The 26,664-nt window shown below is 42.9% G+C and overlaps 1 long non-coding RNA gene across 1 annotated transcript; it reads left to right on the top strand.

Moving 5' to 3' along the window:
* The first annotated feature begins 1,162 nt into the window (after positions 1 to 1,162).
* LOC115459589 lies at positions 1,163 to 18,682 on the top strand. Its single transcript, XR_003940305.1, has 4 exons — positions 1,163 to 1,174; positions 14,423 to 14,476; positions 15,725 to 15,834; positions 16,164 to 18,682. It is a non-coding gene; the product is annotated as an uncharacterized LOC115459589 (long non-coding RNA).
* Positions 18,683 to 26,664: the final 7,982 nt, after the last annotated feature.

Genomic DNA, 26,664 nt, shown 5'->3' on the forward strand with positions numbered 1-26,664 from the left:
AGGGAAAGTAGTCAACGGGCGAGAAACGTAAAGCAAGATGTCATCTGCAAAAAGGGCCAACTTATGCAAGGTATCGGCTATTCGCACCCCTGAGATGCCCGGTTACAGCCGCATCTTTGAAGCAAATGGCTCCATGACCGGGGCAAACAGGAGCGGTGACAAGGGGCATCCTGCCTAGTCCCCCTATGTAACATAAACAACTCTGAGTTACTCCCATTGACTCGTATACATGCCTTAGGAGCATCGTAAAATGCCTGGATCCACCTCCTAAATTGATGTCCAAACCCCATTACCTCCAACATTTATACATGAATGGCCAGTGGACTCTATCGAAAGCCTTCTCAGCGTCCAAACTAAGAAGGCACAAAGGTTTCCGGCTTTCTTTGCCAAAAACATAAGATCTAATGTACGCCTAATATTATCCATAGCTTTACGATGAGCCACGAATCCCACCTGGTCTGGGTGAATGAGTGTCGGCAGCACTGGCGCAAGTCTATTCGCCAGCACCTTTGCCAGTATTTTGACATCTGCATTCAGAACCGAGATGGGCCTATAAGAACCACACTCGGCTGGGTCTTTCTCTGGTTTAGGCAACACCGCGATCCAGGCTTCCATCATAGATGAGGGTAACTTCTCCCCACCTCCTACTTGGTTGAAGAGGTCAGCTAGTAATGGCGCCAATTCAGGGGCAAACTTTTATAAAATTCGTTAGGGAGTCCATCCAACCCTGGAGATTTGCCAGATGGCAAACCTTTAATAGCCTCTTGCACCTCAATTGGAGTGACTGGCTCATCTAACAGTTCCCGATGCCTTTGAGCGAGGGAGGAAAGCTCACCATCTGCCAAATATGAGTCAATAGATTCCAAAGAAGGGGCAATCTCCTGGGCATATAATGCTTTATAATATTCCATAAAGCGTTTACGGATCTGCACTGATGTTGATAACATTGTGCCTCTATCATCACGCACTTGCTTCACCGTACGATCCACCTTTTGTCTACGTAGCTTTATAGCAAGAAGACGGCCTGCCTTATTGGAGAATTCATAGGCTCCCACCCTGCGCCTATCCTGCACCCAGCCAAGTTGTTCCGAATATATAGAGTCCAGCATCATCCGCTCTTCTCGCAGCTGTTGTAAAACCTGAGGGGACCTCTGCGCCTTATGCTGCCCCTCAAGTTGTTGTATACACTCCAGACAGCGTGCTATTTGTAACCTACGCACTTTAGAACGCTTACTGGCGATTTTTAAGAAATAACCCCTTGATACCGCCTTCATGGCGTCCCATACTATGGCGTGCGAGGGTACAGAGTCTATATTAAGCTCCAAGTACTCCTTCAACATTTCTCGATAGCCCACCCCCACCTCTGACTCCTGCAATAGGCTAGTGTTCAAGGCCCATCTCCTATCTTTGATTTCAGCCCGTATACTTGGCAAGGATACCCACACTGGAGCATGATCTGAAATAGTCGCACTGCCCAACCCCGCGGTCGGCCCCCTTTCTGCCAACAACATCCACAAATATATAGTCTATACGCGAATATGAATCATGAACACCCGAATGAAATGTATAGTCCCTCTCCACCATATGTGTCAGTCTCCATAGGTCCAAGGTTCCCAAGGAATGTACCAAAGAGTCAAGAGCTAATGTCTCTTTTTTCCCCCCTTCAGATTTGGCATTTCCAGAACGATCCAAGATGGGATTCATAACTGCATTAAAGTCACCCCCAGTATTAGAGAGCCCTTTACAAACCCTGCCAATGAGTTCTTTACCTTAGCAAAAAACTCTACCTGCCCACTGTTGGGAGCATACACAGAAGCTATCGTCAAGTCCACCTGCTGAATTTGAACATGCATGAAGATAAAACGCCCTCCCGGATCTTTCTTAACTTGTAATACCTGCGCCCCCACCGATGAGTGTATCATGATCGCCACTCCACATGTTTTTGAAGCTGCCATGGAAGCACAATAGACCCCAGGGTAACCCGAGCAGGACAGAAGCCTTTCATACTTGCGGTTGAGGTGTGTCTCTTGCAAGAGAACCACGTGCGGCTGGAGCTGCTGCAACTCTTTATATAGCTTTTGCCGCTTTTGAGGCATATTTAGGCCCTTCACATTATAAGATAATACTTTTAAGTCCATACTCATCATCTATTGTGACTAGTACTTGCATCCTGAGTATGTTGCATTAATTCACCAATCCCAGCAACTATGTTTCCCGTAACCAGCATCAGACCTACCCCTTGCACCCTACATCTTCTATCCCGCTCCCACCTCTGTCTCTCTTCCTTGTCCCCTCCCTCCGCCCCCCCCTCCAATAGAGGACCCCATGAAACCCTCCCCCCTCCCTGCCCCCCCCCTCCACTTCCTCCCCCCTGCCATCCACCCACCAGTCAGTGTCAGCTGACACTGAATGGGATTACAGAGAAAGCAAGCTACAGACCCGAAAAGCCACCCTTCCCCCCCCCCCGCAACAATCACACCCCAACTTTGATATACCTTTAGCAAATTCTACCAATTCACCCACTACCCATCCATCATATCAAATTATATTACCATCTGAGCATAAACCAGCGTCCAACTGAAGAGCATGTCCCAAAGCATTTGAGCTGAGTTTTACAGCAGACCTCGTGCTAAACACCTCAGTCACGTTACTTAGGGGCCTTCTGCCCAACTCTCTTCCATTTCTGTAATTTTGCTTTCGTGGACGACGCCATCTCTGTTGGCGGAGTCGCCACGCTAGTCAGACCCGCTTCGTGAAGGCTCTTCCATGCGTCCGCTACCCGGCGAAACCGGAACTGTTTACCTTTTAGTTCAAAACATACCGCAAAAGGGAAACTCCAGCGGTATGCAAACCTTCTCCTTCTGCAGAATCTCCAGGACCCGGCTTCATTGCCCTTCTCTGAGCCAAAGTATATAACGATAAAATCCTGGAAGACAGTTACTCGCGAATCTTTGTATTCCACTGTGTTATTTTGGCGAGCCCGTTGCCAGACTGGGTCCTTGAAGTGGTACGACGCGAAGCGCACCACTACGTCTCGTGGCCGGTTTCCCACTGCTTTGCCCAGAGAGCGGTGCGCTCGCTCGATCATCATTTCGGCAGAAGCACAGGTCTCACCCAGAATTTGTTCGCACAAGGTGCGTATGACAACCGGGACGTCCTCCTCCGCCGCTGCTCTCCGGTACCCCACGAAATCTCAGGTTTTGTCGACGACCCTGATTTTCGAGGTCGTCCATTTTATATTGTAAATCCTCGGCTTGCTCTGATAACTGAGAAATGCGCGATTCCATCGCCGCACTTGTTTCAGCCTGCTCTTCCGTTCGTTCCTCCAGGGCCTCCAAGCGGCCACCTAGCTCCCGTAAGTCAAGGCTGATGGCGTCCACATGTTCCAGGATCTCCAGACGGGAAGCCTTAATTTCTTCCCGTATCGCTTCTAGGCATCTGGTTAAATCTTTAGAGTTAGATTTCTTTTTTTGTGTTAAGCTTCGTTGATCCACTTGAGAGGACGCTGTATCTGAATCGGACGATCTCCGTGGTTCCGGGGACGTATGGCGGGACAGGCCCTTCGCCAACTGCCGAGTGGAATGCCTCTCCCCCTCTCGATGCTGCTGCCCCGATAATTTGCTCATCGTGGTCAGCAAAGCTCACTCTCTTCTGCCAATTGAAGAAACGGCAATATTAGGGTGGATGGGCACGGATAGTGGCTCGATGGTGCGGGAAAGTGCAGGAGCTAGATGTTCAGGCAGCCATCTAGCCTCGTGACGTCACTTCCTCCCCATTGTTTTTTTTTATTTTTTTTTTAAATATGTTTTAAAATATATTACGGGTTGTTTGATTTTATTTGGTTGAATGATTTATGTCCCTTGTATGAATGGATTGTTTGTCTGCTTTCCTATAATTTTATGGAGTTCTTGTAGCTAGTATTTTTTGTTTGTTTGTTTTATATAATTTATTATATTTATTGTGAACCGTTCTAACTTGCTTTGCAAATAGTGACGGTATAAAAAAAGTAGCAAAATGATAAAGGCTGGAATCTGCTCATTCAACAGCTGTGTTTTATCTGGTGGTATGGATACTGTATTATATTTACCATATTAGGCAATGACCAGAGTCCCTAGAAAAAGCAAGTTATGCTGGGAAAGGTTGAAGAAAAAAAAGGGCACAGAAGATGAGCAGTAAGATGGATTGGCACAATCACAATGATGAGTGCTCCATTAAAAAGCCTCCTCACACAAATAGAAGACAGGAGAAAGTCAATCTGTACGGTAGACGGGAGTCAGCTTTGACTTGATGGCAATTTCCATATATATGCAAATATAAACCAAGATTTTATTGGCCACAAAAAGACATAAAAAATTGAATCTTGGTTTATATTGAGGCCTACCTTTCCTCCCCCATGGCACCCAGTATTCCTCCTGTTCCCTCAGGTGTCTATCCTCCGCCCGCACCCCCCCCCCCCCCCCTCAAGCCTACAGAACAGCTCTAGTAGTCCAGTGGCAAGCTGGGGCAGGAGTGATCCCCGCACGCTCCTACTCAGTCAGTCAGTAAAATGGTTCCCACGAGTTCCAGCAGCAGACATTTATATTTGAGTAATCAGTTCAAACAATGGATATTCTAACACCTGCTCTTTCCAATCACCTCCCTTACTGGTATATAGTTTCTCATAAAATTGTCTGAATTATTTCCAAAGCTTGGAGTCCTTATAAAGCAAAGTACTGTACTTCCCTCCCTTCTTGAGTTTTGGATTGTAGATTGAAAGCTTCAATCTTGGCACCAATATCCTGCTCGCTTTATTAGCAGATTCATAGTATTTCTGCGTGACCCTCATTCCTAGAAGACATTAATTGTAATTTAATATCTCACTATATTTTATCTTTGCTTTTTTCAGTTTATTTTTAAAGTCATTGTGGCCCTCTATAGATTCTCATTCCAATTTACAGATCCTATCAAGATCTTCCCATTTCTTTGTCCACATTCTAGAGGCAATTCTATAACAGGATGCCACAATGTAGGTGCATACTTTCCACAGGCAGTGGAACACTTAAGTGTTCTTATGGAAGACTAGCATATGATGGCATTGTTGTGCCTAAATGCAAGTGCATGCATTTAAGACAGGTTAGCATAAATGTGATATTTACATGCATAAATTACATTTTTCTATAAACTAAGCGTGTAAATGTCAGCCCTGACAATGCCCCCCCCCCCCCCCTGTGAACACCCCCTTGTATTTACACACTACATAAGAACATAAGAGTAGCCATACTGGGTCAGACCAATGATCTGTCTAGCCCACTATCCTGTTTCGAACAGTGGCCCAAGCCAGTTCACAAGTACCTGAGAGAAACCCAAATTGTGGCAACATTTCATGCTACCAGTCCCAGGGCAAGCAGTTGCTTCCCTATGTCTGTCTCAATAGCAGACTATGGACTTTTCCTCCAGGAACTTGTCCAAACCTTTTTTAAACTCAGATATTCTAACCGCTGTTACTACATCCTCCAGCAAAGAGTTCCAGAGCTTAACTGTTCGCTGAGTGAAACAATATTTTCTCCTATTATTATTTCCATGTAACTTTCTTTACTTTTGGATGTGTAAAAAATCGATTTACTTCTACTTGTTCTACACCACACAGGATTTTGTAGACCTCAATCATATCTCTCCTTATCCATCTCTTTTTCCAAGCTGAAGAGCCCTAACCGCTTTAGCCTTTCCTCATATGAGAGGCGTTCCATCCCCTTTATCAGTTTGGTTGCTCTTTGAACCTTTTCTAATTCCGCTATATCTTTTTTTGAGATACGGTGACCAGAACTCAACGTGATATAGCGATACAGAGGCATTATGGTATTTTTGGTCCTATTCACCATCCCTTTCCTAATAGTTCCTAGCATCCTGTTTGCTTTTTTGGCCACCACCGCACACTGAACAGAAGATTTCAGCATAGTATCTACACCGACACCTAGATCTTTTTCTTGGTTGCTGACACCCAAGGTGGACCCTAGCATCAAGTAACTATGATTTGGATTATTCTTTCCAATATGCATCATCTTACATTTGGCCACATTAAATTTCATCTGCCATTTGGATGCCCAGTTTTCCAACTTCCTAAGGTCTTCCTGCAATATTTCAGTCCGCACATGTTTTTAACAACCTTGAATAGTTTTGTGTCATCTGCAAATGTAATCATCTCACTCGTTCAAATTTCCATATCATTTATAAATGTTAAATAGCACCGGTCCCAGTACTGATCCCATGTGGCATGCCATTATTCACCCTTCTCCATTGAGAAAAATGACCATTTAATCCTATTCTCTGTTTTTGTCCAATAACCAATTCCTAATCCACACCAGAACATTGCCTCCTATCCTTGGTTGGCATCTCTAGATGAGACTAGGAACTTTTGTTTCTCCGTGGCTGGAGGGGTAACCAGACGGGAATAAGGCTGCCTTCTGTTGTCTCTGATCCAAAAGAGGCAAAGGCGAAACAATTTGTAGTCCACCATAACCCTTCGATGTGGCAAAGGAAAGTTTATTGAACATACACAAACCCAACACAACCAAATTGTGGCAGGTGCCTGCATTAAGGTGTGATTTTTACGTATAAAATTAATAAAAATATAACTTTAAAATGTAACAAATACAAATTAAGTTTCCTTGTTTCATTTAGGTGAAGCCATACAAATAAAAAAAAAACCATGAATGCCGTAAAAGGCTATTCCAAAATATCTTTTTAGTTAATACTATCAATACACTTGCATGATACAGCTTCATGATCGAAATACATAGTGCTTTTTTTGTAGGAAAAAAAGATACCAGTACTCATTATGGGCGGGGTCACCATCTATGGCTCCATCCCTATGGTAGCCACACCCCTTATACCAGCCATTGTGCATATAAACAGGTATCATTGAAAATACTATACCAGTATAGGAGAAAAAAATAACTTGTGATTTTTTTTTCCATTATAAATAATTTCTGTAAGCTGTTACAGCTCCAGTATACCCAGTGCAAAATAAGACAGCAGATGTAAATTCTCAAATTGGACATATTCCAAACACTAAAATGAAAATAAAATGATTTCTGCCTTTGTTGTCTGGCGACTTTGTCTGTTCCCTTAACTCCGTTTCCAGGGCTTCCTTTCCATTTATTTCTTTACTTTCCTCCTTTCTTCTTCATTTCTTGTCCTACATCCATAGGTAAAAGCTGGGTCCTCCATGGACTTGACTGGAGGAGGTATAGAGTGTATCCAGCTTTTGCCTATTTTCTCCATCCATGTGCAGTTTTTTCTCCTCTTTTCCCTTTCCCTCATCTCAGTCACTATGCATCTCCTTCCTCTTTCTTCCCTCGCATCCATCCATGTCCAGAATTTCTCTCTCTCTCCTCCCCTCCATCCATGTTCATCCTCGCTTCCTTTCTCTCTCCTCCTCTCCATCCATGTCCGACATTTCACACTCTCTCCCCTCCCCTCCATCCGTGTCCAGAATTTCTCTCTCTCCCCTAAATCCGTGTGCATCTCCTCCTCTTCTTCCCTTCCTCCATCCATGTCGATCATTTCCCCTCTCTGCCTTCCCCTCCATCCATGTGCATGTCCTTCCGGACTTCCTCGTCTCCATCCACGTCCAGCATTTTCTCCTGCCCTCCCCTCCATCCATCTATCCATGTCCAGCAACTCTCCTCTCCTCTCCTCCCATCCATGTCCAGTGATTCTCCTTTGCCCCTATCCTCCCCTCCCATCCATGTCCAGAGATACTCCTCTCTCTCCTTGTCCGCTTCTCCCATCCTCGTCCAGCGATTCTCCTCTGCCCATCCCCTAACCATCATGTCCAGTGATTTCTCCTCTCTCCCCTATCCTCCCCTCCCATTCATGTCCAGTGACTCGCACCAGCCTCCACCTGCCCCCCTCTTCAGCCCCCAAGTTCCAGTTCCAACCCCAGCCCCACCTACCCAGCTTCCCAATAGCCCTCCTTTCCGTTCCTGCCGCCGCCCTTCGTTTAAATCTTTTATTTTACCTCAAGTCGCAGCGGTGGCAGCAGTGAAAGCAGCAGGCTTGCCTCCAGCCTTTCCTTCCCTTATAGTGCCCCACCTTCTTCTGATGTATTTCCTGTTTCCGCAGGGGTGGGACACTGTCTGAGAGGGAAGGGAAGGCTGGAGGTGAGCCTGCTGTTTAAATATTTAAACGCAGGATGGCAGCAGGAATGGAAAGGAGGGCTATAGGGAAGCTGATGGTGGGCAGATGAGCCAGTCCTGGGAAAAAAAGGTGCCAGTACACCATACTAGCATGTACTGGCACAAAAAAAGCACTGGACATACATAGATCCAACATAGATATTACCAAACTCTTAACAGTTGGTAGAAAAATGATTGTGTGTATTTTGCTTTATCAATCTCTTGAATTAATCCTACACGTAATCAGATTTTATATCTCTTATATGTTATGTGTTATCTATCCTTAATCAGTACAGTACTATATAAAATGTGAAGCTTATGTATTATGATTCATTACAATACTATATAAAGTGTAAAGGTTTAATACTGGAATAAAATTTGTATACTAATTCAAGAGAATTATCTCAATATATCGATATGTTATCTTTCTTCTGAATCAATTAACACATACTGATGTGTCAATTTAAACAGATATTCAAATATCTTAGGGCCCTGTTTACTAAGGTGCACTAGTGTTATTATCACGCTCTAACACTAGAGACACCCATATGTTCCTATGGGTGTCTCTAGCGTTAGCATGGCTTAGTAAACTGGGACCGTAATGTTCTCTATTGTGATCTTAGAGATGGCAACTGCACCAAGTGGAGTCGCTGGTGGACATCACTGTAATTTTAATCATTCCACAAAGGAAATACTTTTTGTTATGTACTCAATTATTGAAAATCATTCAAACGATATGCAACAGAAAATAAAACTGGTTCAACTAAGTGATTTAAAAAAATAAAAAAGTGGGGGAGAGGATATACATGGGGGGAGAGGGAGTAAATCTGACTTTCTTGGGGGGCTCAAGGTGAAACTGCGGTGCCAGGGGTATGACGGGGGTGTGGCAGGTGTTCTCTTTTTTTTTTTTTTTTTTTTTTTATAATGGCAAATATGGTAACCCTATATTTATGACAGGTTACGGGTTGTGACCCAAAGTATGCCTGTGGCTGTCACAGTGTGTCAACAACTCTGGCTGTAGCATTGGGCAGCAGATGCAGTGTCAAAGTCACATCTAGTTAAACTGCCCTTTCAATGCAAGTGTCTCTCTGGAGAAGATCATAGTAGCTTGGTGAAAGAACTGGGGGGGAACTGAGCCACAGCAGTTGCCAGAGGATAAGCCAAAAGCCTTTGGTCATCCATCTTCAGGAGACTGCTGATTTAAAGAGACAGCAGATGGTCAGAAGTCCCATTCTCAGGTACACCAATCTTCCTTTTGTGCAGAAAGGAAGTCGTCCTTTCAGTTAGCTAGAGCGCCCAGTGCCTCCCATTCTTCTCTTCCTCTGATGGGAGAATGTCTTCAGGTGTTTCAGGAGGTGTGTGCCAAAATCACATCAGAACAGTGGGTTCTGGATAGTCTTACTGACAGTTACAAGTTGGAGTTCTCCTGCCCGGGTGCTCCTCTCATCTTTGAAGTCTCCTTGTTGTAAGGGAACCAAGGAGGTCGAGGTTCAGGTCTCTGTAGATTCCTTGCTGGCACTCCGGGCCATTGTTCTAGTTACCCAGGCCAAACAGGGAAAGGCAGATACTTCATTGTCCCAAAGAAGGATGGCACCTTTTGTCACGTCTTAGATCTAAAAGGTCTAAACTGCTGCCTTTGAGTGTCCCACTTTGATATGGAAACACTAAGAGCAGTCATAGCCTCAGCTCGTGGGAGAATTTCTTACCGCATTTGATCTCAAGGAGTCGTAGTTGCATATATCCATATGGCTGCGGCTTCAGCGGTTTCTACATTTTGCGGCACTAGGCCATCACTTACAGTTCAGGGCTTTGACTTTGGTCTCACCATGAAACCAAGAACATTTACTAAGGTTGTGGTGGTGACAGCCTTCCTTTTGTCCCAGGGAATCAGAGTTCACCTGTATCTCAACCACTGGCTCATTTGTGTGTTGTCCCATTTGGACAGCGTGGTAGCAACAGACAGAGTTGTCCATCCTCTGCAGTTGGGTTGGATGATAAATTTTGAGAAGAGCAGACTAACTCCATCGCAGACACTGGAGTATCTGGGCATTCTATTCAACACAGCAAGGGAGAGGATCTTCCTCATGGAACACAGGAGGTTGAAGCTGGTTAAACAGATTTGCCGTCTCCTTGGTGAAGGCAGGCTCAGGGTCTAGGACTACATCCAGGTTCTGGGGCTACGACAGTAATGATAGATGTGGTGCCATGAGTAAGGGCTCATATGCTGCCTTTGCAGGAGACTCTTCTCAGCCGCTGGTCTCCCGTATCACAGAAGTAGGACATCCATCTTCCTTGGACACTGGTTGCCAGAAGGAGTATGCAGTGGTGGTTGTTACCCAAGAATTTGACCATTTGAGCTCCCTTTCCAATAACACAATGGGAGGTGGTGACAATGGACGCCAGCAAGTCGGGTTGAGGAACTCATTACAAGTTCCATCTGGCACAGGACACCTGGACAGAACAGAAGTCTCAGTGGTTGAAAAAATTGCTTGGAGCTCAAGGCAATGAGGAATGCCTTATGCAACTTCACTCCCTTTCTGGCAGGGGCCCTGTCCAAGTTTTCTCCAATAATGCGACTTTGGTGATTTGTATCAACAAGCAAGGCAAGACCTGCAGCTGTCCGATAGCAGTGGAGGCAACCTCCCTTATGAGTTGGGCGGAGAAAAATCTTCTCTGTGTGTCAGCAGCTCACATCGCTGGGTCCTTAAATGTTGAGGTAAACTTTCTCAGCAGGCCTTCCTTGGACCCAGGTGAATGGAAATATCCAGCCAGGGTTTTCAGCTGATAGTGGACTAATGGGGTTTTCTGCTTCTGGACTTGATGGCGATGAAAAAGAATGCCAAAGTGCCCAAGATATTCAGCTATCGGAAAGAACCGGGATTGATGCCTACTGCATCCCTGGCCAGAGACATATCTTCACTCCTTGGCCCATGGTAGGCTGTGTGTTGAAAAGGATCACATTGCACCGGGGTCGAGTAATTCTCATAACCCCGGATTGGGCATGGAGGCCCTGGTGTGTGGACCTGATTCATCTACTAGACAGGGATCCTCTCCGTCTTCCACAGGTTCACGGCCTACTGAAGCAAGGTCCAGTGCTTATGGAGGATCTATGCCCCTTTGGTCTTACAGCTTGGCCGTTGAAAAGGTTATTCTGATTCGGTCATTGCTACCTTGCTTCAGGGTTGGAAATGTGAGGGTGTGAAGGATGTTCAAAGGCTGGTGTTATGAGCACAGACTTTCTCCCTTCTCTGTTCAGATTGCACACATCCTATAGCATTTCTCCAAGTAGATCTTCAGAAAAGATTGGCATTGGGTTCTCTAAAAGTTCAGGTCTTGGCTTTGGCCTGTTTCAGCGGCCTGTTACAGCAGACATCTCTTGCAGCTCACTCAGATATTGTTCATTTCTTGTGGAGAGCAGGCTCCTCAGAAGTCTCCTTTTGAGACACTCTAGAAGGTTTCCTTGAAAGATCATATTCTAAAGACAGCTTTCTAGGTGGCTGTTGTGTAGGCACGTAGGGTTTCGGAGCTTCAGGCTCTTCTTGGGATCCATTTCTCCATTTTTTGGAGGTGGGGGTCTACCTGTGCACAGTTCCTTCCGAACGAAAATGGTATCTGCATTTCATCTCAACCAATTTGTGGAGCTTCTGTCCTTTCGCAGAGTGCTTAGAGTCCTCATTAGATATCTGGAAGTCATGAATGAGCTTCACAAATCGGACAGGCTGTGTTTTTTGGTAAGCAGAGGCTTGGCCGCATGGCTTCCAAGCCCACAATTGCTAGATGACTGAAGAAGATTGTGTCAGCTTATTTGCTTTCGGGGAAGCTGGCTCCTCAGGCCTTGCAGGTTCAATCTACAAGGCATAGAGCAACATCCTGGGCAGAGACTACCTTACTGTCTCCAGCAGATATTTGCAAGGTGGTGATGTAGTCAACGCTGCATTCCTTTGCTAAGCACTACAGGGTAGATGGTGCGGCACATTTGGAAGCCAGATTTGGGTCTTCAGTCCTCAGAGTGGCAGCACCAGGATCCCACCCACTCTAGAGATTGCGTTTAAACATCTACATGTTATGGAATAGTGTGACGTTACATAATGGAAGGAGAAATTAGGTCTTACCTGTCCTTCCCACTATTCCAGAGGCCCACCTGAGGTTTCTGAGATGTTTAGTTGGTGTAAAGTAATGGGTCAAATAATGACTGTCGCCTTGTTCTCTTACAGATGTCCAGAGATGAGAGAGGTCCACATGTGTTTGCTCATCTGGTTAGTGTTAGGTTAGCAAGTTGTTTAAGGTTGTTGTGTTTATTCTGAGTTTCTCCTTACTACTTGTCTACATAAATACTGAGGAGCTGGACTGGAGGCCAAGAGAGAGAGATGGCTTAGTTTTCAGTTCTCTATCTCCACTTGCTGGTGGTTGGACACAACTATCCCACAGGTTCTAGAACAGTGGGAAGGACTAATGGAAAGAAAATTCAGGTAAGACCTAATTTCTTCTTTCAATACTATAGTCAGAGAGAAGGTAAGGAATTAAGGGGTCATTTTATTAAGGTGTACTAACAATTAGCTCACACTAAATGCTAATAAGTCCATTTTATACATATGGGCTTCTTAGTATTTAGCGTGCATTAATCCCTTAGCACACTGTAGTATAAGAACCCCAAAGTATATCTTTTGCCATTTATGCATATATTTGTTTTTATTACATTTTTTTGTTTACATCAGTATTTTTAAAAACACTGTTACTGTGTGGTGTGCCCTTCAAACTATTCCAGGAACAGACAAGGGTCCAAAGTACATCATAGTGCTTTCACCTCAATTGACTTTAGTAATAACATTATAGTAAATATCTAGGTGTAAGATTAGAAAGAAAACATTTTGAATCTCACACATTCTTGTTGGTAACTCAGAGTATAGAAGTGTCCCATTTTAAACACTACTGCCATAGTTCGTTTCATTAATTTTTAACAATTTGAGAGTACAATGTGAATTTAGGCATCAACCCATGGCATAAGCAATACCTTCCCTATATATTTATTTTTCCAAATATTTTCATTACATCTATATGCCTTCCAAATTATTAATGAAGTGTATTTATTTATTTTCCTGTTTAGACACAAGTTGTCTTTTTTTTTTGTCATTTCTTGATAAGCCTTCTGTTCTTCCAGTTGGTATGTCAGATTTATAGTATGTGTTTTAATTGATTCAATTAGGTCAAAGATAACATACATAGGCATTTTGAAATAATTCTCTTGAATTAGAATACACATTTTTATTGCAATAGCAAAGCTTTACATGTTATAAAATATTGTTATGAATTATAATACATACTTTTATTTGAATACATAAGCTTCATATTTTTATGTAATACTGTACTGATTAAGGATAGATAAGACACATGGAGTTTACTAAGCCGCTAATGCAGCTGGCTGGCTGTCCGCTAGTGCCGACAAAGCCCATTCACTTTGAACTGTGTCAGCAATGCCACGCAGAAGCCGCTAGCACGGCTTAGTAAACAGATCCCATAATATGTAAGTGATATAAAATTTGATTACATATAGGTTTAATTCAAGAAATTGTGAGCTTTGCCCACTTTCTCAATCGTTTTCCACCAACTTCTAGTTTGGTAATTTATATATTGGATCTATATGTTTCTATCATACAGCTTATTGACAAGTATATTGATAGTAGTAATGATTACAGAAGATGTTTTTGGAATTTTATGTACAAATAGATTTTAATTTTCATATGCATATTTGGTTTCCAGTACATTCTTCATGTTCATCATTTCACAATGGCATTTGTTTTTCAACAGCATGGCTTAATCTAAGTTTCCTTGTTTTAATTAATTTGTATTTGTTACATTTTAAGTTATGTTTGCATTAATTTTATTTGCAGACATCACCCTCCTGATTCAAGCATCTGCTGAAACATGGCCATGTTAGGTTTGTGTGCATTCAATAAACTTCCTTTGCCATTCCAGTGGATTATAATCATCTTTCTTCATCCTCATTAACCCATTCTCTCTCTGGTCCTGAGCATGTATCACCTGTATTATGTGCCCATGTGCAGCCACTGTGTGCTGCTTGAACCTCGGGGGCAGTACACGGTCCATCATTTTAATGGGTAAATATTTTGCTATATAATACAATGCCTAGTATAAGCACCTTGTGATTGCATTAGTAAGGAATATTTGATTTTGGATATCAGGATCATAGATCACATGTTTTTGCTTTAATTGTTCACAATTTTCAAACTTTGCATTATATTTTATAGGCAAGATCAATAATGCTTCAATCAACTTATCCACCTTCCTCATCTGCCAGTAGGGTAAGATTGCAATCTGCTTACTAAGGAGGACATTTAAGATAAGACTAGATATGTCTATGAGATTAGTACATTACTTTAGGGCTCCTTGTATTAAGCTACGGTAATAAATGGCCTTAACGCACCCTTGTGCAGATCATTCCCATGCGCTAAGGCCATTTTTATTATGGGTCTGTAAAAACCCCAGTTTTCTATTTATTAATATCTGTGTACCAATGTTGCCATTAGCATGCGGCCATTTTTAAAGATTACTATGGGAGCATTTAAATACACCTATTTTGTAGGCAGTAAGGGCTCCCACATTACCTGTGCGCTAACCAGTTAGCATGCAATAATGTAGTAGGTGTGCTAATTGGTTAGTGCAGGAATGCCCGCTCTCTGCTCATGACATGCCCTCTCAAAAAAATTAAAAAAATATATTTACCGCACACAAATTTCAAAACTAATGAATGATGCTTTTAGCTTGTCCAACATTAGGCCATTTTGTTTTCTGTATTAGGCGCACGTTAATGCCTAATACTGCCTAGTAAAAATGACCTTGTGTAAGGTACCTCAACATGTACTCAGTTAAAAAAATTAAATAAAATTTAAAACAAAATAGAAAACAAAATACTGACTTATACAGAATGTATGCTGAGTGTAGTAAATAGTTAATTTGGAATGTGAATCACTTCCATCAAAGTATTAATACCACAGCTATCTCAGTGCTTGTGAGAATATCCAGCAAGCAAAATCAGATGTAGAAATCTTGTAATGTAGCTAGTAGGCAGGGAGAGTTGAGAGTCCAAGTCAAAATAAAGATAAGGCATCTTGTTTATAAAAAGTTCAGTGTCTGGATCTGTAATTATCTATATATATAAAAGGCACCACTGAAGCCTCCAGCCGGAAGTGTGAAGCGCCAGAGATATCCGGTTTCCCCATGAGTGAAGGAAAACAGCACAGCACGAAATCCCAGGAAACAGTGAAGGACTCAGAGGGGGGAGGGGAGAGAGATGCCCTCACTCTCTCTGTAACAAAAACACAGAACAGCAGGAAACAACACTGAAGGACTGGACTCGGAGGGGGGGAGGGAGAGAGGGCAGAGGGCAGGGACACACACACTCCCACATGCACACTCTGAAGAAAACCTTGCTAGCCCCCGTTTCATTTGCATCAGAACGGGGTTGTTTTTTTTTTTTACTAGTATATTGATAAATAGAATTTTGACTTAGTAGAATACACTAACGCCTTCATTTGTATTGTGTTGATTAGAGACCATCTTGGTGGCCCTTTGAGATATGTCCATGTACCCTGACGTTAGCTGTGTTATGGCCATTTGTTACCCAGTGGTTGGTGCACATATATTTTCAACGAAAGCGAAGGTAAAGTCTTTTTATGTATATACAGCTGAAATATGTCACATATGGAACTGTGAAATATTTTTCTCCAATGGGCTCTACTTTCTACCCCAGCTGCTTAGTAGTAAGGATGAATCTCATCTGACTTCCAACTTCACTTGAAAATTCAGTAGCCTTTGTAGTGTATTTTTAATTAGGGTAATTAAGAATATGAACCTCATGTATTCACTTCCTTTTGTAGGTAGTTATCATTAAGCAATATACAGCATAATATTTTATTTCAAAAGAAAAGCAAACAGAAATTTCTTTAAATGTGTTGACCTTTTTTTTTAAATTATTTTTTACTCTCACAGAAAACCAAACTGAGAAATTGCACTGTTTATGGTTATGAAGACCCTGAAGATAAAGCACTGGAAGATCCTGTGAGGCTGTTCATGAATCAGCAGTGGTTACTTTTGCTGCTTGTAATTACTATTTTAATAATTAGCTTATATGGACTAATATTGCTGATCCTTGAATGAGTATTAGCTACTGGGGTTGCAGTTAGAATACAATATATAATACCACCCCTGAACAATAGGAATGGTTTTTAAATTAAGCAATTTTAGAATGCAACTTTCCCAGTTAGCATTCCACCAAGACCTGTTTTAAGTTCATTGTATATCTCAGAAATGAAGTTACTAGTTTCATGAGAGACACATTGAAAGTATGGCATGGAAAGTTTTGTAATAGAGAATCTCTTAATTTTGAGATTAATTTGATAAAGGTGATCTCAAAAATGATTTATGCAGCTTACTTTGCAGTTTTGCAGAAAATTCAGGACTGCCTGCTGCATGACTTGGGGCCAAAAGTTATGCATTTAGGAGGAGAAGAGCTGAGGTTACCCAACTAGTGCTGATATTCAGTGGTCTACTATTTACTACTACTATTTAGCATTTCTATAGCGCTACAAGGAATATTAACCTCGATGCTGATATCAGATTTTATTTCATGTTTATTTTGCTCAAAAGTAAGGCAGACTATAAAACTGCACATGCTGCTGCTCATGAGGATTCAAGTAGGATGTCACTTGCGATATTACAGACTGTTGTTTTAAAACAAATTTTATGTAGATTAAATTAGTGTTAATAGTGAAGAAATGTCCATTTGTACTCTTTTTCTATTTGCATAACTCTCCACCCCAAACACATGTGCGCACAATTGTTTTTAATATTTAGCAAATCGAGACAACAAGGAAATATTTTTATCTACTTCTCTGAAATGAATTCCACTACATACGGAACTGAATAGTGATATTTGCTTATTAACACCCTTAGCTACATAAACTGCAATATACTATTAGAGGCAGATCTGAATTTTGGAGTTAGGATGCAGAAACACAGCTAAGTATCCTTAACTCCTTGCACAATAAGAGCATTTAACTGTTGGGAAAGGGAACAGTGATTGAAGACCTAAAGCATGAACTACAGTGTGGTGCTTAAGAATTCAAGATAGCTTCCAACTGCAAACGAGAAGGTGGGGGTGACTAGTGCAGCAAAAGTGTGCAAATGTAAGCACAGTGTTGGTGCAGTGTCTACATACGATGCAACAACGGGTTTTGTGCAAAAGAGAACCCTGCGCAAAGCCTTGTGTTAGACACCAGCACACAGCGTATTAAAATCAATGGTAATGAAGTTATTTGCTACACCACCTCTAAGACAAGAAGTGAAGACTTTAAAGCTGAGCATAACTCATGGGTTTACTACCAAGTCTGAGGAGTTGTAGAAGGTAAGCATCTGTGAGGATTTAAAACCTGTGCCTTTTAGTGTGAGTATATGGGACCCACCAACTTTTTTCATTGCCTCCTTGCAGAGTATGGGTTAAAAAAAAAAGGGGGGGGGGCAGCAGTTCTGCACAAAAGGCAACCATAGTTGCATGCAAGTCTGAGCAGAAAAAGAAATTGGTTTCAGTATGCTTCTGTACAAATGCTGAAATGCTATTCTGCACATAACTATCACCATTGCAAAACTTTTATGTACAGAATTGCATTCCAGCAAAGAACCTTATACAATTTAGGGAGAGGACATGACATGTGCATAAGCGTATTACCATCACTGCCATTTGTCCAGCTTGCCTGCTAAATATATGCCTCCTGAACACTTAAAGAACACTGTTGGAGGAATTTGCAAATTAAGGGCTGAAACAATAGATCAAGTGATAAGTAAATGGCTTGCTATGGCTTTTAACTAGGAGCCAACAGTAGAGCTATATGTGTATACTTAGAGAAGAGCTTTGCTTATTAAATTTTAAATAATGCTAACGTGATGGAATCCTTCACCCACTGTTTCCATGTAACTTCCTTGAGAGAATAATCTGTTTCTGTGCTGAAATCATGAAATTGAATGCAGTGCGACAACACATTTGTTGTAAGGAGCAGCTGTACTCTTGATGCAAAACTCTTTCCATATCATCCTGCAAGACCAATCCAGACAACCAGGTTGTGCACATCAATAACTAACTGCCATAAAACACATCTGAGCAGCTTACCACCCTCAGCTCTGCTGTGGTAAGCAGAACTCTATTTATATAGGACCACCTTAAGAGTCACAACACTTCCCTCCTGTGATCTAAATCTTTACAAGTCCTTTATGTTCCAGGTTTGTCATTCACTTTCATTATGCAAAAGCATCTTTCTTGCAGAGATAAATAAAGTAGAAGTTGTACTATAACTGTTTGGTCTGATATAGGTATCTATTAAATTACAGTTATTTTAGAGATTAAACCTAGGTGCATTTAGAGTGTAAATACCTACTATACTTACATATAAAGGTGACACCTGCAGGCATAAGGTCTGTTGTAGTGATGTATACAGTTGGATACAGTAGGGTTGCTGGAGGGCTCATCATAAGGGGGTAACAGTGAGATGTGGATCTGGGACCTTTTATGTGAAGTTCACTGCAGTGGCCCCTAGGGTGCCCAACTGCTCTGCTGGGATGTCTGTGTGGCCAGTCTACTAGGAATGCTACCCCCCCCCCCCCCCCCCCCCAAAAAAAAAAAAAAAAAAAATCACAGTGGCTTATTTTTGTATGTTTTTCCCTTGGACTTTTTTTTTTCCCAAAACCATAAACTCACTGAGCACAAAAACATCTAGCAAATGACCATTTTTGGAAAAAAAAATGATTGGACTTTTTCCGGTTTGAAAATTGCCATGTTTGCAGCTGGAATTTTGGACATTTTTCGTAAAACATCCAAAATCAGATTTGGATGTCACATCGAAAATACCCCTCCACATGTGTCCTGGAGTAAACTGGATGCCCTAGAACCCAGTTCAAAATCTTTCTGACCTGGAGGAAACGTCATAAAATTTACACATTGCATATACAGTACAGTCTCCATTATCTAACGTTCGCTGATCCAACCATCCAGCATATCAGTGGCGTAGCCAGAAGTCAATTTTTGGGTGGGCCAACAGGTTGGATGGGTGGGCACTAGACAGTGGTGTGCTGGTAAATGTTTAACAACAGGCTCTCTCCCCGGTCCACCTCCCCCCCCCCCCCCCCCATCCACCTCCCCTCAAAATTGCAGAGCTGGCTATAGCCGGGGAGAGAGCCGGGGGGGGGGGGGGGCAATGCATTACTGTCTCCAGGAAAAAAAAATTAAATGATCCCAGGTTCCAATTTAATTCATGTTTAATGTGGGATAAAATGCCATAAATAAGTAAATAAATATAGACTTTTAATGTTGAGCACCTGATTCTCAAAGTGGACATATTCCAAACACTATAATGAAAATAAAATGATTTTTTTCTACCTTTGTTGTCTGGTGACTGTTTTTCTGATCATGCTGGCCCAGTATCCGATTCTGCTGCTATCTGTCCTCTTAACTCCGTTTCCAGGGCTTCCTTTCCATTTATTTCTTTACTTTCCTCCTTTCTTCTTCATTTCTTGCTCTATATCCATAAGTAAAAGCTGGGTCCTCTGCAGACTTGACTGTCTAGTGGATCCAGCTTCTGCCTATTTTCTTCATCCATGTGCAGTTTTTCTCCTCTCTTCCTTTTCCCTCATCTCATCTCCTTCCTCATTCTTCCATGCCCTCCATCCATGTCCAGCATTTCTTCTCTCTCCCTTCCCTCTTTTCCATCCATGTCCAGCAACCCTCCTCTCCCCTTCCCTCCATCCAGCAACCCTCCTCTCCCCTTCTTCCACCATGTCCAGCAACCCTCCTCTCCCCTTCCCTTCATCCAGCAACCCTCCTCTCCCCTGCCCTCTCCTCTCCCCTTCTTCCACCATGTCCAGCAACCCTCCTCTCCCCTTCCCTCCATCCAGCAACCCTCCTCTCCCCTTCTTCCACCATGTGCAGCAACCCTCCTCTCCCCTTCCCTCCATCCAGCAACCCTCCTCTCCCCTTCTTCCACCATGTCCAGCAACCCGCCTCTCCCCTTCCCTCCATCCAGCAACCCTCCTCTCCCCTTCTTCCACCATATCCAGCAACCCTCCTCTCCCCTTCCCTTCATCCAGCAACCCTCCTCTCCCCTGCCCTCTCCTCTCCCCTTCTTCCACCATGTCCAGCAACCCTCCTCTCCCCTTCCCTCCATCCAGCAACCCTCCTCTCCCCTTCTTCCACCATGTCCAGCAACCCTCCTCTCCCCTTCCCTCCATCCAGCAACCCTCCTCTCCCCTTCTTCCACCATGTGCAGCAACCCTCCTCTCCCCTTCCCTCCATCCAGCAACCCTCCTCTCCCCTTCTTCCACCATGTCCAGCAACCCTCCTCTCCCCTTCCCTCCATCCCGCAACCCTCCTCTCCCCTTCTTCCACCATATCCAGCAACCCTCCTCTCCCCTTCCCTTCATCCAGCAACCCTCCTCTCCTCTCCCCTGCCCTCTCCTCTCCCCTTCCACCATGTGCAGCAACCCTCCTCTCCTGTCTGCCCTGTTTCCTTCCCCCCCCCCCCCCCCCGCCGTACCTTTAAATATTACAGTTTTGCTGGAGTCGCGGGCAGCCGGCATTGAAGACATCGGCAGGCTTACGCCGGTTCCAGCAGCCTTCCCTTCCCTCGTTGCAAGTCGGATGATGGCTCCGCCCTCTTCTGACGTATTTCCTGTTTCTACGAGGGCGGAGTCATCATCCGACTTGCAACGAGGGAAGGGAAGGCTGCTGGAACCGGCGTAAGCCTGCCGATGTCTTCAATGCCGGCTGCCCGCGACTCCAGCAAAACTGTAATATTTAAAGGTACGGCGGGCGGGGCGCGGGGCAGGGGAGGCAGATGCGGGATCGGAGCTCAGCCTGCTCCCTCCGCTCCGCTGCCTCCACTGCTGGGTGGGCCTGAACCAAAATCACATCACTTTTAAGAAGCTCACAGCTTCTCTTCCCTTTTTCTGTCGTAACACAGAGGAAGTTTCACACCTGAGACCTGGGGGCCCTACTTTTATGGCAAAACCGGAAACTCTGTGCCTTGTTTATGCATTGTTTGAAGGGTTACCATTGTTTTCCGTATTATCCAACTCTTCCCTTATTTATTTGCACATTTATATCCCCACTTTTTTCCACAGGTATGCGGACTCAAAGTGGCTTACAATGTACTGATAAGGCTATAGCCAGACCAGTTGTTATACAATTACAATTTCATGAAATAGGATAGAAGGAACAGAGAAAGAAGAAATAGGAAAAGGGTAATGGACATATCATTAGGAAGGGCTGTAGGGAATATGAGGAAAGTCTGAAGATGGCATTCAGAACTGGTCTGTCCTGTTTACGTAAGATAATTGAGCCTTTACTTAGATTGTGTGTGCTAATATGATTTTTTTTTTCTCTGTATCCCTGAGACTCTTTTATTGGCCCAAAAAATAATTTATAGTAACAAAACTTAGAGTATGCCTTTAGGTATAGTTTTTAAGACTAGATCACTTCAGATTTACAAGGAGACAATCCTCCTCCCCACCAAATTGAACAGATTGTTCACTATCAGCATTATAAGGAACAAATATTCCAGACTAACCCACTAGAAATCGGGTAGCTTTAACCCTCATCCCTCTTACCGCCAACTGGTAGAACAGTAGCACATCTTATCTAAATGTTTTTTTTCCACCAGCTTGTCTGAATTTGATGGCCTGTATGTTTAAGATGACAGAATGAAGCCAGAAAAATGAGGCACACACAGGTAAAAAGTGTCTCCTCTCAGTGGGAGAAAATGGGTAGTGAGAATCTTTCAAATTTTGGTTTGGTATGCTACAAGGATTGAACAAACTCAGAAATGTGCCACAAAATAAACATTGAGAAGCATTGGAATAAGGTATGTGGAGCTAGTTGCAAGATGTGTGTCAAGCTAGTCCAGATGCTAAATAGTCAGTCCCCACATGTATTAAAGGCTTGGGAGAAGAGCCAGGCTCTCACCTGCTTTCTGAAGCAGAGATTGACTTAGGCTTAGCCCCTTAGAGGCCCTTTTACTAGGCCGCATATGCGTCTACACATGCCCAATGCTTGCCAAAATGGAGTTACCAGCCAGCTACCACGTGGCTCTTGCGGTAATTTCATTTTTGGTGCGCATCTGATACGTCTGATAAAATCTCTGTATCCCTGAGACTCTTTTATTGGCCCAAAAAATAATTTATAGTAACAAAACTTAGAGTATGCCTTTAGGTATAGTTTTTAAGACTAGATCACTTCAGATTTACAAGGAGACAATCCTCCTCCCCACCAAATTGAACAGATTGTTCACTATCAGCATTATAAGGAACAAATATTCCAGACTAACCCACTAGAAATCGGGTAGCTTTAACCCTCATCCCTCTTACCGCCAACTGGTAGAACAGTAGCACATCTTATCTAAATGTCTTTTTTCCACCAGCTTGTCTGAATTTGATGGCCTGTATGTTTAAGATGACAGAATGAAGCCAGAAAAATGAGGCACACACAGGTAAAAAGTGTCTCCTCTCAGTGGGAGAAAATGGGTAGTGAGAATCTTTCAAATTTTGGTTTGGTATGCTACAAGGATTGAACAAACTCAGAAATGTGCCACAAAATAAACATTGAGAAGCATTGGAATAAGGTATGTGGAGCTAGTTGCAAGATGTGTGTCAAGCTAGTCCAGATGCTAAATAGTCAGTCCCCACATGTATTAAAGGCTTGGGAGAAGAGCCAGGCTCTCACCTGCTTTCTGAAGCAGAGATTGACTTAGGCTTAGCCCCTTAGAGGCCCTTTTACTAGGCCGCATATGCGTCTACACATGCCCAATGCGTGCCAAAATGGAGTTACCAGCCAGCTACCACGTGGCTCTTGCGGTAATTTCATTTTTGGTGCGCATCTGATACGTCTGATAAAATATTTTTTATTTTTGGGCGCACGAAGGTCATTAGCACCCGGATTCTTTACCGCTAAGTCAATGGCTGGCAGTAAGGTCTCAAACCCAAAACGGACGCGTGGCAATTTTGATTTTGTCGCACGTCCATTTTCATTTTTTTAAAAAAAAGGCCCTTTTTTTTAACAGGCATGCTAAAAAAATGGATTGGTACACCCAAAACCTGTGCCTACACTACCACAAACCATTTTTCAGCGCGCCTTTGTAAAAGGACCCCTTAGTGAGTGAGTTAGAGAGCATGGGGGTTACTCTTGAAAGCTTGCTGGCAGATGTCACATTGTGTGATTTCTTTTGACAAGGGTACAAATAAGTAATGCTCCGTGAGAGGATCTTGGAGGCCCGGTCCATTTTATCTGAGGACCTTTAAAAATCAAACCGTTTTAAATTTGGTCCTTTAGGATACTGGTAGCCAGTGCAGTTCTTGCAGGAATGGTGTGATGAGTCACACTGATTGCAACCCTCTGTCGGTTGTGCTTCCATCATTCTGAATTAGCATTTGGTAGTCGAGCTGTGATGTTAAGGCATGGACCACTGTGCTGAGACTTCTTTTTGATATATGGAGAGAGATTTTGAAGTTGCCACAAGTGATAGACGCAGTATTTAAGGGTTTGAATTTGTAGGATCAAAGTAAGTGATGTCTAGCAATATTTCAGGATTCCTGACCTGATATTTCATGGGTGACTCCATACATCTCAAATGGTGTTTTGAAGTCAAATACTCGTCTGTGCTTGTGTTAAGAACCCACTGCATCTCCTTTTGGTTTTTTTTTTTTAATTTCAGTTGAGGCAGCTGTTTTTTTGTTTTGTTTTGAAGTGTTTTTGTCCCCCACCCCCACAAATTTCTGAGTTGCTGTTAAAAAGTTAGTCAGTTTACTCATTGGCCATGAGTAATAGTACATCAGCAGCATAGATCTATAAATTTTAGTCTATCAACCAAAGCAGCTCTGCTAGAGGCTTGAGGTAGATATTAAATGAAATAGGTGATGGCATGGATGATGGATCCCTGTACCCAAGGTGAAGATGTTCTGTTGAACAGAACTACTTGTCGTCTGAGAATTAGGCTGTGAACCCTGCAAATACTGTGCCACTGATATCATGCTTACATCACTGATAGAAACAGGTGCTTCAGGAAACCCTCAAACTTATTTTCTCTTCACCAGGCCATATGATCCTCGCAGAATGAGAATCTCCAGATAGCATATTGAGAGGTGAGGGAAAATTCTTTCAAAGCTCTGTCCTCTTCCTTTTGAGAATTTGGACTCTATTTCAGTCATCTAAGAGCGAATACTTGGTGACAGTAATTACTCTCTAGACAATACTTCCTATGGAGGAGCAACACAGTGCTCAAGGGCCAGCAGGGCCATATGATTGAGGTGCTCCTAAAGCAGGTGTTTTCTGCCTCTGTTCAGGGGCAGGGAGCTGGTCTTAGTAGATGGGAACTGATATTAGGGTTCTATCTGCAGGCAAAGAGCTTATTATATCCTTAAAGACAATCCAGCTGTCAGGCTATACACTTTAGTAAAGTTAGTTAAGAAAAAAAAAAGGAGACTACTAAGAATAAACTTAAGTTTTTTTTCTCACTCAAGCAATGATTGTACATATTAAGATGCACTCTGTTTGTAGAATCATACACACATTCCTCCAAAGAAAATTGCAAAATGGTTTGCTGCAACATTTAAAGAGAGTTAAAACTTTGAAAAAAGGTTGGATATAGTACTGAGTTAAGAAATGTTTTAAATCCTTAATGAAGGTTTAGATTTTATCTAAAGCAGTAACCCACAGTATTTCTGTACAAAAGCTCCACATTCACTTATCCTTTATCTACCTTCTATATATACATATCAGGGCTTTTTTTGAGGGGGTACTGAATACCGGCACCTTTTCCATTGTCTGCTAAAATTGACCCATGGACCCCCAAGTTTTAATGAAAGACCTCAAGCTCTACACACGAATTCTGCCTTGTCATAGATTCTGTGACTGGTTGCAGGGGGCCTGGCAATTTTGGGGTGGGTCCCTTAGTGATCACCCCACCCCCTGAAGGGTGGCCTGGCATTTGAGTACCGGCACCTTTTTCGCTAGAAAATGTGCACTGATACAAATAACTATCATTGGTGCATAAATATACATCTCTTCCTACTGAAACTGGTTTGAAATGTGAACCTTTTAAGCTAGACTAAACCTGGCTCCCCATATTTTCTTCTCATAAACTATTTATATAGCAAAATGCAGTATCATATTGTAAGTGGCCTTGCAAAGGAACTGTGAACATATGGGGCTCATCTAGGAAGCACAGTCTACATAAAAAAAAAAAAGAGAATTCCTCTAGAAAACCAAGGTTGGAACTGGAAAGAAAAAAGTTTAAGACTTCCCCGGATGTGGTTCGGTTTTTACGTGCTGTAAAGCTGATTCGTCCTCCTTGGTGGCCGGTTGTACCGCCGTGGGATTTGAACTTGGTGTTGGAAGTCTTGGTAGGGCCTCCCTTTGAGCCTTTGGGGTCTAGTACTCTTAAAGATCTTACTTTGAAGTCAGTGTTTTTGGTGGCTATTACTTCGGCGCGGTGAGTTTTGGAGTTGCAGGCTTTGTCTTGTCGTGCGCCTTTCCTGGCTTTCTCGAAGGAAAAGGTCTCTTTGAAGCCTGTTCCATCGTTTTTACCCAAGGTAGTGTCGTCTTTCCACGTAAATCAGGACATTTCTTTGCCAGTGCTGGGAGATAAGTTGGGAGATGCGTCTCAGTGCCGTTTAGCCAAGCTGGATGTTCGGCGAGTCTTGAGGGTTTATTTATCCAGGACTCGGGAGTTTCGGTCTTCAGATAGGTTGTTTGTGTTGTAGGGCGGTCCAAAGAAGGGAGCTGCAGCTTCTAAGGCAACTATTTCCAGATGGTTGAAGGAGGCGGTTTCCTTGGTATATTTGATCAAGGGACGTAGTACGGTCTGTGCCAGAGCCGGTGGTGGGAGGCGGGGCTGGTGGTTGGAAGGCGGGGATAGTGCTGGGCAGACTTATATGGTCTGTGCCCTGAAGAGGACGAGTACAAATCAAAGTAGGGTATACACAAAAAGTAGCACATATGAGTTTATCTTGTTGGGCAGACTGGATGGACCATGCAGGTCTTTTTCTGCCGTCATTTACTATGTTACTATGTTACTAACTTGATGTCCTAGGATTAACTTGTACTTGTTAAACCTGTAAAGAACTATAAGAAGAGTGTGCTGTAGTGCTAAATATATTTATAATTATCTTGTTTATATTAAGAGGCATTTTCGACATGACATTTAAGTCCAACTTTAGCTGTTTTGCAAAAAAAATGTCCAAAATCTGAATAAGAAAGAAGTTCATTTTCCAAAAAAAAAGTCTATCTTTTGTTTTACAAAATACTGTTTCTAGCAAGGTTTTGTTCTTTGAACGTTTTGTTTTGTGGTCCATTTTCAAAACAAAAAACGTCCAAGTGAAAAATGTAGAAAATCAAGCCATTGGGATGTAGGAGCAGAAGCATTTTTAGTAGACTGGCCTCCCAGACATCCCAGGA

The sequence above is a fragment of the Microcaecilia unicolor genome, unplaced genomic scaffold, assembly GCF_901765095.1.
Source record: "Microcaecilia unicolor unplaced genomic scaffold, aMicUni1.1, whole genome shotgun sequence".
Lineage (NCBI taxonomy): Eukaryota > Metazoa > Chordata > Amphibia > Gymnophiona > Siphonopidae > Microcaecilia > Microcaecilia unicolor.